The sequence below is a fragment of the Telopea speciosissima genome, chromosome 2 (assembly GCF_018873765.1).
Source record: "Telopea speciosissima isolate NSW1024214 ecotype Mountain lineage chromosome 2, Tspe_v1, whole genome shotgun sequence".
Classification (NCBI taxonomy): domain Eukaryota; kingdom Viridiplantae; phylum Streptophyta; class Magnoliopsida; order Proteales; family Proteaceae; genus Telopea; species Telopea speciosissima.
In genome coordinates, this window is record NC_057917.1 from 10,922,033 (window position 1) to 10,931,154 (window position 9,122).

The 9,122-nt window shown below is 41.5% G+C and overlaps 1 pseudogene; it reads right to left on the reverse strand.

The window, feature by feature from the left end:
• Window positions 1-1,349: 1,349 nt before the first annotated feature.
• On the reverse strand, window positions 1,350-8,327 carry LOC122650436 (annotated as a pseudogene).
• Between the last annotated feature and the right edge of the window lie 795 nt (window positions 8,328-9,122).

Consider the following 9,122-nt stretch of genomic DNA (forward strand, 5'->3'; position numbering starts at 1 on the left):
AATATCTTGAAAGATATCCTCTTGACAAAAGTTTTTATTAATTGATATTCTTGAGTTATCCTCCTCAATCCTGATAAATCCAGTTTATAAAATACGCATTAATGTGCCAACATATAAAATAACTAACTTCAATATACTAAGAGCTCCTCCATTCTAAAGAAATTCAGCAACAAAGTATTCAAGAATTCAATAACATATGATCGATCATCTCTCCACCGGTCAATAAACTTTGGGTTTTCTCGCTTGTTGCTATAGCTTGCCCTAGACTCATAAAGAATGAAGATTCAACAAAAATCCTTCTTTTCTCAAATAAAACCTATTACACCAGAGGCGTTCTTCCTCGAAGAGTTTGATTGTTTTGGAAGTTTTAGAGTAGTCGAGAAAAATTGCAACCTTCAAAAAATTTTGTTCCCTTGGATTTTTGAGTTGTGGAGTTTTTTACTGGTTGGTTGCTGGAAGTGTTTTCTTAATGGAAAAATGAACTATGTATGGGAGTGTGGCCTACACAAGCAGTCAAATGAGTCTCTCTCTCTTTCCTCTTGTTATGAAAAGACACTTATGCGTCCTTGTTTTGAGAAGGAGAGAGCTAGACACATGGGAGTACTGGCGTAGGCCACACTCCCAGAATGAAAACTACTTCTCTAATTTATTGATTTTGTTTAGTTTGAGTATTACGTTTCGATGAATTCAATAATTCTTGGGTGCCATTAGACGGGGTGGATCGATGAAGCATAGTTGGGCGTGGTGCACATGCAATGGAGAGAAGGATTGAAATCCTCATTTCCAGCTCAAACAGTGTTGTGACGCAGTCCGAATGGCACCTGGGCCAAGTATCGATGCCTCCTGCCACACTAGACAATCTCCAGCTCGGGGATGCGATGGAGAGGAGCCAAATCGATTCAGCTTCTTGTGATAACACAATAATGTGAAAAGTCTAGGCACAGGCTATGTTTGTCTCTCTCCCACCCAACTTCCCTTGGAACCTTGTCCCTTCCCATACTACCTGTCCATTGGTCTAGGCCGCCAACATATCTGGAGCGGGCAGTGTTCCCACCCTTTGCCCCATAATAATATTTGTACCACCATATAACTTTGGGTCTTTTGGGGGACTCATTCACTCAAGTGTGGGACTCAATTAACCACCCCAAGAGGAATACAAACACATATTAGGGTTCCGTGGAGCACAAAAAATACAGAAGTACTCATTCATTTACTCTTGTACAAGTCAAAAATCCAAATATGTTTTATACGGATCTGGATCCTCTCCAATTGGGAGATCGCCCATTGAGTGTCCAATGAGGCATCCAACGGCTGGGCTGGTTGGCACACTAATTACATAATAATATAATTCTTCCTCCCAGACATTGAGATGAAATTTTGGTCCTATCATACTTTTGCTGCAAGATCCATATAATAATATGCCAGCCATCTACGAATTATATTATATTGATCTCTTTGTTTCTTTGCTTGACTAACCACTTTGGAATGTCAGGTGATGAACCACCTAGATCCATGCAATGAGTTCCTGCAGCATGAAAAACTTACATAAATACACAACACACAGAAGATAGCTTAAGTATGAGGGATTATTATCCTCTCCAATTCCTAAAGTGTGGTAGTGCGGTAGTGCTAGGTGGAGATGTCGACACTTGATAACTGCTACATCCAACGGTCCGATCTCATTGATATGGACAGTTGGTGCAGCAGCTGCCAGGTGTCGACATCTCCACCTAGCACTGCCGCACTACCACACTTTATGGAATTGGAGAGAATAATATTCTAATTATGAGTAAAAAAGATAACCATACACATCTTCAACTTAGTTTCTTTTCTTCTACATGGTACACCACATACCTTGTTCTGTCTTAACCGCTATGATGCTAGGAGATATGCTTTCCAGAACCCAATTAATGAGAATCAAGACAAAAGCAAAGTCAGATTGTTCAAGAAAACTAATAATTCAAAACTAAATACTTCAAGTTATTAGCCTCCACTGCTAAATGGGTCTTTTAGTCCATTGGAGAATATGATGTTGCTTCCAAACCTCTTAAGAACCCGCTTTATATCCTGTATTTATAATTCGCACCAGTATTATAAGTTATGAATGAGTTCCAAAAAGATCATATTCAAATAAAATTAATTAAATATGTGTTTGGTATGTATTATTGGAATACATTCTAAGTCGATTTCACATTCTTAGATGATAAAAACAATTATTTTTATCATCCGAGAATGCAAAATCGATCTAGAATGTATTCTAAGAATGCATACCAAATTAATTAAAACTTACACGACCATCAAATTCAGTTGTGATCCAATGAGGCCGAGGACTAACACCATATTTTTTCTTACGGTCTTCAAAGTAACTGGTGAGATTGAATGTTTTCGGTTGGAACATGGTCTCATTGCTGCTACCCGGTGCAATCGGCTGTACCATCTCACTACATATCTAAATGAAGACAAACCATTAATTGTTAATACAATGTTTAAGGTGTAATCAAATTTAATTAAGGTTGGTTGTCTTTGTATTTTTAGTTAATTAATGAATTACCTGCCAATTCCAACCCTCACCATATTCATCAGTTTCATATATATCAAAGCATAATGATTTGTTTGGTCTAAGAGCATCTTGACCTGCAAATATCCTGCTTAGAATATCTGTTGTTCTATTGGATGCTTCATCTATTGCTTTGCAAAGTATTGAAACTGCTGGAGAAAATGGATTATTATATTGTGCTTGGCTTGTAAATACATAGTCCAAGTAGTCCTTGAGATCTGAAGACTTGTTCAATGGCCTAAGAAGAAATAAAAAAAATAAAAATCCAACAAAAACAATTGAGGATATGTTAAGCAATGAAGATGAAATGAAGTGCCATAATCCACAGCGAGCCCCACATGTCACGATATTGTCTGTTTTGGTTAAGTTTCGTCACACACCTTTTAAAATGCATTATATGATGTAAAGGTTGGCCGTCACTTATATGGATATTCCATGGCCAACGACATCCGATGTGGGACTAAATTAATTCAGTGACACAACAAAATCATTTATCTTTCTAGGAAAAGAGATTGAGTTTAGTTAATTCCTGGCAAGTTTGAAACTTTTCGCCGAGGGATTTAAGATTAGTATTGTCGATTTTCGTCCACACTTGTCTTATCGTATTGTAGCAATTCTCACTTTCTTCCTGCACCATTGGAGATCTTTATTAATGATTAAAATTGGAAAATGAAAAAAAAATTCTAATATATAGATTTTGATTGTATGTTTACCCTAAAAACCTTGGTGACAATAGAATGATATCAATTTTCTGGGGTTATATCATCAAACAAAAGAATTGGTGCAGATGATGCAAGTGCTCCAAGGGTGAGATGAGGATATTTCAGTCGAAACCATGTCGCAAGCACTACAAAAAAAGAAGAAGAAAGAATTCAAGAGATTTATATAAATAGTTTCAAAATGAGAAATTATATGTATATGGTATGAGAACATATAAATGACATACTTCCACCATAAGATGCTCCAAAGACAATAACAGGGCTGGACTCTGCAGACAAATTTTTCTTCAGATCAATAATCACCTCGGCATAATCGGCGAGAGCGTGGGAAGAGCTGAAGTACCCAAGAGTGCTAGCGTTTTGGAATGCTTCTTTCCACGACCCATAAGGGATTGATTGTCCATAGTAACGGTGCTGTGAAGAAACACAAATGTGAGAGAGAGAGAGAGAGTCCTTTGCTTCAAAGAATCGTGGGGTTTGGGTGTTTCCTCCTAAAATCAAAATGGGAAGAAGGTCAAATTAGTTCTGCTAAGTTCTTGCCCTCCTTGACGGTCAGAGTTACTAGGAATAGGCCCAAATGATAATTTGTTTTCGGGTTATCTTTTTTTCTTGAGTTAAAGAAGAAGAAATTACGAGTTCAGATTTACTACCCACATGGGGATGGGTGGGGATAGATCTGAACCCTTCATGGGAGTGTGGGACCCATGCCCCATGGAGGGGTCTGATTTGTCCCCACCCATCCCCATGTGGGTAGCTGATCGGGATTCATCGTGCGAGTTCAAATCTGCTACCCACATGGGGACGGGTGGGGACAGATCTGAACCCTCCATGGAGGTGTGGGACCGGCCTCTAGGGTATGGGACCGATGCCCCATGGAGGGGACGGGTGGGGACAGATCTGAACCCTCCATGGAGGTGTGGGACCGGCCTCTAGGGTATGGGACCGATGCCCCATGGAGGGGTCAGATTTGTCCCCACCCGTCCCCATGTGGGTAGCTGATCCGGATTCCCATCGTGCTAGCTGCACTCAACTTCTAGGCTGCCCCGTGGATTCCATGTCGATCCAATGGGGTTGGTAGATGAGCTCAATTCAAAATTCAAAAATCAAAAATCAAAAAATCAAAAATAAAATATTGCCATTCAAAATTTGGAAAAGCCAGGCCGCTGAGGAGCTCGTTTACTAACCATTGAATGGACATGAAATCCATATGGCAGCTTGTGATTTGAGCGCATCACAATGGCCACTCAACCCCAGGCCGCAGATCGATCCCAATTGGTTCCTTGAATCCTCTTTGGATTTTCCTTTCAGTTAGATTCGGCTGTAGTTTTTTTTTTTTTTTTAGCTCTATAGGTATTTTTTTTTTGGGGGAGGGGGATCGTGATCTTCTAAGGCGCGCTGCCCATAGTGGCTTGTGCGGCCCAGATAGAGCGTCACGTGCAATGTCTGCCTTACCCTTACCTGAGCGCCTTGTCCGAGTAGGGGTAACATGGACATTGCACATAGCGCTCTGTCTAGGTCCCACAAGCCGCTACTGGCAGCGCACCGTAGAGGATCTTTATTGAGGAGGGGGGATGGGTGGGAGAGATTTCTGGGATTCATTAAATATATTTTAATCATAAAAAAATATTAAAAAAAAGAAATTATCCTCCTTAGTCCTTACCTCTATATACAATAGAAGAGCCTTGAATCGAGGGGCATTATCTTCGAGCAAGTCCGCGGAAACAATAGCCTCATCAAGAGGGGATTCAGAGCCAAGGAAAGCAAAAATTGGAGAACTAGAATTTGCACCACCCCAGTGCTTAAAATTGATCAAATATCTTTGTTGAAAAGTATTGTAGCTTTCAGGCCTATAATTGAAATGGTCGAGCGTTTGTGTATAGAAAAAGGTCTTCAAATCATCAGAAGTAGAAGAAGGTTCGATGCCCTTGTTTGTTGCAGGATCAACGTCGTCATGGCTCTTCTCCTTCATTCGTCTCTCAACCACTTTAAGCCTCGTAATTTTCAAACTTTCTGTTGCAGAAACAGATGCAACGTACGAAGAGTAAAAGGAGCAGAAAAGAAAGGCAAAGTGGTAGATGAGAAGGAGTTTTCATGGCCATGTTTTGACGATGAGCCACACAACAAAACAAGGAACATGAAATTCCACAGCTTATAGATGTATGTTTTATATAACTTTTGTAAGGAAATAGTTACTTTCCCTAATTTTGAAACAAATACCTATCTTTACCCCTTCCCCTGAAAAAAAAAAAACCCAAACAGCTATGATTTTCGTGGTTGACAACTTTACCGGGTAGGGAACTGAGAGTATAAAGATCTGTGTGACAACTCAACCTGTTATGTAACATTAGAATTCCCTAATAAAATAGAATCGACATCTTCTACTTCCGCCTACCCCTACTTCCGTGTGCATCTTACACACAATGAGGCGCACAAAGACCGCCTTAGCCCCGCTTGGGCAGGGGTAAGGCTGTCTTTGCGTGTCCCACTGTGTGTAGGGCACACACAGAAGTTGGGGCAGGCGGAAGTAAAGGATCCGGACTCAATAAAAAATACTCACAATTTGATAATAGAATTGGCTTTAGACAATAACAAAGTGGAAATCCTTTGAATAAAATGTAGGATTAATAACTAAAGATCCAGATTCAAAGTTTCAAACCATCTAACAAACAATCTCCTAACAGAGTACTGGTGGCTAAGCAAAATGTTTAAGTTATTACATTCTTCCAAAATTTATAACTGAAATGCATCGTTATTGCCCCCGGGGGGGTGCTGTGTGCATCGTGCAGTGCAGCACTGCCCACGTGTGCATGATGGGGCCCACTGTGCACACATGGACTGTGCTGCACCGCACGATGCGCACAGCACCACCCCCAATACTAGGGGCGATAACTTTCCAACTCAAGTACAGTACATGTGAACAAACCTGTTACAACAAAAACTGAAGTAAGCTGTCCAACCCAAAAGTCCTCTCTTCTGGTCAATGATCTATGAAAAAATAAATTGGAGTGAGCTACAACAACCCAATGATATAAACATAATGAGATAAAATAAAAAATTAAAAACACAATAATGTTTGGACATCATAAATATATAAACCAATCCAAAATGACATTCTTTAATTATAAAACAATGTATTTTCTTAACTAGGTCAATCAGACATATTACAAGCACGCAATCATAGAAGTGAGATATTTTGTGCCAACAGCCTACAGTTACATCATAAGCATACAGATCTTCTACGGCGCACTGCCCTGTCCTACCTGTGCTGTAGATACAGGACGTGCAATGACCACCTTATTCCCATTTAGGCAAGGCGCATGGGCAGGGATAAGGCGATCAATGTGCGCCACCTTGTGTCTGCACAGCACGGCAGGACGAGCAGCCCGCCGTTGAAGAACTGGATCCACATCATAACCATCTCATTCCATCTGCATAAGCGACAAATCCACCTCACCCCTTCCTCGAAGGGGCATTCCATTGGCCAGGAAAAACATTGCACGCCAGGAGAGGAACCACTATAAACATGGCACATAAGGCCTCATCTAACACTTAACCTCTATTAGAAAGGAGTACAATCATGCCAAGCATTTATTTAAACGAGTAGATGACACGTGGTAAGAGGACATCCAAGGGAAGGACTCAGTCTTCTTGCAGAAAACCAACCGCCACTACAAAGGTGGTTTGGGGATACGAACCCCACTCCGAATTCGTGTCCGTATCTATTTAGCACTATCCGAATCCGTCTGAAAGCTAAAAGGATGCGGATACGAATAGGCTATAGCTATCTGAAAAACTATATTTACATGTAAATGGATAAAATATCCGATCCGTATCCGTGTCCATTTCCGTTTAGCACTATCCGAATCCTTCCTCAAGCTAATCGGATGTGGATGTGGATGCGGATATAGCACTATCTAAGCCAAATCCGATCCGTTTACATCCCTACTACCAACCCCGCTCTGTCACGTACATAGGAATATGCAAAATTTCTAAACATGGTGGGGCTCCAACCGCCGTCAGAATCCTACAATAGTCTCAGAAACTACCTCTCCATTATATAATGAAGGACGGGTTTTTTTTTTGGTTGAAACCAGGGTTATTCATTCATGCGCATTCAACGCCAAAAGAAAGAAAACAAGAAACATAGTCCAGATAGTTGACATGTGATACACAAGGTTTTACAACTGACAAGGTTCAGAAACCAAGGAGAGACATATGGTCCTGACGTACATGTCATAGGTGGGACTGGTCGAGAGATGGAATGGGTAGCAACCACATCCCAAGGAAACTCGCTATAGACACAACTTACATAATGAAGCGCATTCATGAACGTGCCATAAAAAAGGAATACATCCGCAATAAACAAAAAAAAGACATCATTTTTTATACCGCATGCTAGACACGACCTTAGGAGACAGGGAAAGTCACATGAACGCGGCCCAATGAAGTTCTTGATGGTCGTTGCATTGATTCCAGGGCGCACATTCTGAGAAGCTTCACCATCACCGGCGCCGGTGACCGCCCAATTGGAAGGGGGAAGGGCTTCGATTCCGGCCAAATCTAAGGCGCCACTAACGTCGGAACCTGCAAAAATTGCACAACCACAAACAAAAAAAGAAAAGGAAAACAAAAGGGTCGGGGGGAACAAAGGGTGTGTTGAGGACGATGAGGATGAACAGGGGGTACGATGAAGGTGGTGAGGATGAGCACACCCTGCCCCCTGCCAAGTTCTGACAGTAGCGCCAAGATCTGAAATAGATCTAAAAAGAAAAAGAGCATGGGCGAGCGAGAAGGAGACACAACGCCAAGATCTGAAATAGAAAAACGAGATGAAAACAGATCTGTAATGTCAAGATCTGAAGCAGAAAACGAAAATGAAGTGAAAATGAAAACGAGATGAAAATAGATCTGAAGCAAGGAGACATAGCGCCAAGATCTGAAACAAAAAACGACATGAAAACAGGAAAGGGGAAACAGAAAAAGGAGATTTGAAATGAGAAGATGATATGAAGTTTTTTCTTATTTCCACATGGCAGAATCGACATCAGCATGACCAGTCCTTAGGAAGTCGTTTTAAAGTCCATGTTGCTGTGTCAATAAAGCCGTTGTAGGCTAATCTCAATAAAGCCGTTGCAGGCTATTCTGTAGGGCTGTTACCTCTTTTGTAGGAGAGTGTTTCTTGTTTCTAGGGAAGCTTTGTTTTAAATACCTAAGTTAATGAGAAGGACGCATCGATTTGCTAAACAACTATTCTTCTTTATCTATTTGAGTTTGTCAAAGTACCTTTACTAGTTATCTCTGTGAGCAGTGCTTAGGCACCATAGCTCGAGGTGGCAAGAAAAGGAGACAGACTATCTCCTCTAAAGGGGATTCGAGTTCGGATCTTACCAACCTGGTATCAGAGCAACAACACCCAATGGCGGAGGGCACTCGTTGGAGCCAGATGGACGAGAGGGTGCGGAGCTTGCAAGGTTCACAAGATGAGCTGAGAGAAAGATCTGAAAGACAAGAAGTTTTGCTGGGAGAAATACTCCAACGTCTTGATCGATTAAAAGCTCAATCAAAGGAACCTGATGGATCCACGGGAAGCTCTGCCGTAGGGCCTGCAGGGCCTACGTTCGGCACCAATGGCGGCATACAGACCCGGACAATGAAGCTCGACTTCCCTCGCTTTGAGGGCACTAACCCAAACGGTTGGCTATTTCGGGCTAAACAGTATTCTCAGTACCATCGCATACCACAAGAGCAGTGGCTAACCACTGCCTCCTTCAATGTGGAAGGGGAAGCCCTTGAGTGGTACCAATGGTATTTGGAGTACCAGCCCCAAACCACTTGGGATCAATTCA